Source organism: Vanacampus margaritifer, chromosome 11 (genome assembly GCF_051991255.1).
Source record: "Vanacampus margaritifer isolate UIUO_Vmar chromosome 11, RoL_Vmar_1.0, whole genome shotgun sequence".
Lineage (NCBI taxonomy): Eukaryota > Metazoa > Chordata > Actinopteri > Syngnathiformes > Syngnathidae > Vanacampus > Vanacampus margaritifer.
Genome location: NC_135442.1, coordinates 18,230,233 through 18,233,847, shown reverse-complemented (window position 1 = coordinate 18,233,847; position 3,615 = coordinate 18,230,233).

Sequence of the window (3,615 nt, the reverse complement as noted above, 5' to 3'; positions counted from 1 at the left end):
CCTTTCCCGGCGCCTTTGAACTCAACACCACCTCCAACCCCCTCTCGAAAAGTATAAGTTAATAAAAAGAGAAAAAAAAGAAGCATACTCGTGCTGCATGCCCACAATGACCACAATGGATCATTCAGTGTCAAGTTCCTTCTTTTTCAGCTAACATAGAAACGCCCCTAAAATCACATATTTTTCTTCTTCCCCCCCCCCTCTCCTGTCCATGTGGATATTTGTTTTATTTATAACTGGAAAGAAAATCAAATACATTCTATTAATTAATATTATCATTGTTATTATTTGCCTTAAAATGCCTTAATTATTAAAATTTTTGAAACACTAATAATAAAACGTTCTTTCTTTCGCCACACATATAATAAAAAAGAAAATTATTATTTATTATTATTATTTATTTTTTATCATAATAATAATAATAATAACAACATTATTTTAGCATAATTTATTGTGGTAGTATGACATTTTCATTCAGCTAGGAAAAGTTCCAAAATTTGAATTGAAAATGATATAAGAATATTTGTATTGTCAACAACAATGATGCATGCATAGATATATTTTCATATACATATATATATATATATATATATATATATATATATATATATATATATATATATATATTTATTTATTTTTTATTTTTTTCCATATGATGCAGAGCAGTTGTACAGACTTATAGAATTCAATCAAAATGGAGCATTATTTTCTTATTTAAAAGGGGTGTATTTGCACCGACAAACATGCTGGGACGAGCCAAACAAACAGCTCATCATAGTTCATGTCATAATCAGAATGGCATTCCTCTACTTCCCGAATAGTAAAAAAATAAGAAAATAAAAATAAATGTCTGCTGACACTTTTAGGAAGACGGGAAGCGGCCAATCAGCCTGGAGCATCCTGTGAGGATCTTCCTGATGTTAGCAGATAAGAGCAGCTGCACTGCTTAAAAACACTCTCAATGGGAGTACACAACCCCCCTTCTTGAAAACCCAGGTCAAGACCCTCAGATGGGTGGCAGTAAGAACTGACTCCCACACAGTTTTGGCATCCAGGACATTTTTTCTGTATGTGTCAGGTGTCAAGCACCATGCGTGTGCCGGACAGGAATGAACTGGATCGCATGCCGACAAACACCGCTGTAGGGAACACAAAAAATGTGTTTAAGCAACAATGTCACATCATGACCTGAATGATTTAGTTTTTGTTGATGCAGCAGTGTGTCCAGTGAAGAGCTGTCTTCACAAACACTATGACCCATGACCTTGGCCCTTGAATTTTGAACTCTCTGTCTGTTTATCAGCCCATTGAAAGTCCAGTAGCTATAAGGTAAACTCAACCTGCTTTTCATGATTGGTTTCACATTTTAATTTATTTGCAACCCTATAAGAAAAGTCATATAAAACAAGAATGAATTCTAGTTAACATTTTATTTTTTCTTAAATTTTGCTGAGCATTTGAACTCACATGGATTCCAATCGTTTTTTTCATATGTCTAGACTAATATACTTTTTTCTTTTTTAATTATTTATGTATTTGCTGAACGCGTGAACCCACACGGAATCCAGAGCTTACATTAGGTTTATGACTATCTAATTTTATTTTCTCTCGGTTCTGAGGTTGGGGGTTGAATCCAGGTTCCAGCCTTAATCTCTGGAATTTGCATGTTTTTTTATATATATTTTTTTATATTTTTTATTTTTATTTTTATTTTTATTTTTATTTTTATTTTTATTTTTATTTTTATTTTTATTTTTATTTTTATTTTTATTTTTATTTTTATTTTTATCTTTATTTTTATTTTTATTTTTATTTTTATTTTTATAAGTGAACACATTAGATCAGAGGTACAGGGAACCCTGGTCCTCAAGATCCACTTTCCTGCCTGTTTTCCATGTCTTCCTCCTCCAACACAGCTGACTCAAATGATCAGCTCATTAGCTGTAGAAGCCTGATAACGATCCCGTTTATCGGATCAGGTTTGTTGGTGGAGGGAGACATGGAAAACAGGCACGGCTGTCAATAGTTTCTTGTGTCCTGCGATTGGCTCGAGACCAGTTTAAGGTGTACGGTGTCCCACACCACCTCTTGGCCCAAGTCAGCTGGGATAGGCTACATCACAGAACTTTAAGTGTAATGTAAACTTTTCTTTTTTTCTTTTTTTTTTGCTGAGGATGTGGACCGAATTGGGGTCTGTTGCTTCCACTTGCCTTCCGTGATGACTTCATCATTCCATGGAGGTGAGCCGCAGTGCACCATAACAACTCTCCAAGTCACTTTACTTTCTCACCTCCACACCATTGTTGCTTTTCAGGGTTGGGTTATGAACTAATTAACTGTAATGTACACTGAATTTATTTCATTTTCCCATGTCAGCAGAACAAAAATCTGTGGAGCACGTGTGCTCGCTGTTAAATATGAAGGTGTTAAAGTTTATATAAAGTTTTAAATGTACAGTATGTGATAGTGTGTGTGTGTGTGTGTGTGTGTGGGGGGGGGGGGGGGGTTAATATTAACTGAATTCTTGCGGTATTTGTGAGTTCACAAACTGCTGAGAATACAGTACTGAGTCCGTTCGGACCAATGACAGAGTGACATTGTGTTTGGGGCGTGATATGCAGCTGTGACGAAACCAGGAAGCGCGAATGCCGGGGGAAACAATCAATCCTAAATTTTCTATATTTAGCTGATAAAGATGTTTGTTTTTAATGGTTGATGACTAGATCCAACCAGAAGAAGAAAAACATACACAACAACAACATTTACCTCTCAACAGGCAAACCATCGATCTTCTGAGCCCACCTGATATATACCATAAATCCAAAACAAAACCCAATGCACCCCTCAATTTAGTCATAGTCAGATATTCATACTACACAGGCAGGTATAGTATAATGGGGGGGGTTAATGTCAAAATTCACCTGCCCATGAATAGAAAAGGGAATAGAAAAGGATAGGGAAAAGAACAATTACATAATATAGTCAGAGATGAACATAAGTGGTGCGCAGGGCTTAAGGTGCAAAATGTTGCCTAAGTGGAAGCGGGAGAAAAGATCTCTCCAGTTTCAGAGGCTAAGCCCGTATCCCACTGTTTGTGAAGGTGGCAAATGTTAATTTCTCATCAGGGTTTGTTCAAGGTCATCAGCATTTGTCAACAGTTTGAATGTTTTTTTCTTCTTATCGCAATTTTGAACATGTTAAAAATGTCCTTGCAACAAGAAAAACTGTCTGCGACCCTTAAAGTTGAACCCTGCCAACAACAAAAAATCTATATTGATCGCTGTTCAGTGGGATACAGGCTTTACACAAAACTGTTCCCCCCTCACCAGACCTCATAGAACCAAAAAAAAACAATTATACACACCGATGATAGACATTTACTTCTCCAAGGTGGCGCAGTTTGCATTTTGCTGCCAAAAAGTTGATATTATGACAAATATTAGGTAGGCTAGTAAAGCTAATCAAATGTGCCAACTAGATTTTAGTAAACCAAGACTTGTTCATGTTTGGGTGATTCCACCTCAGTTCACCCAATGAGTGAAACTTTACCTTTTCAGATTTTGTTGAAATTTTGTGAGTAGTTGCAAACGTTAATCCGATCAAGCTGAAATTTTA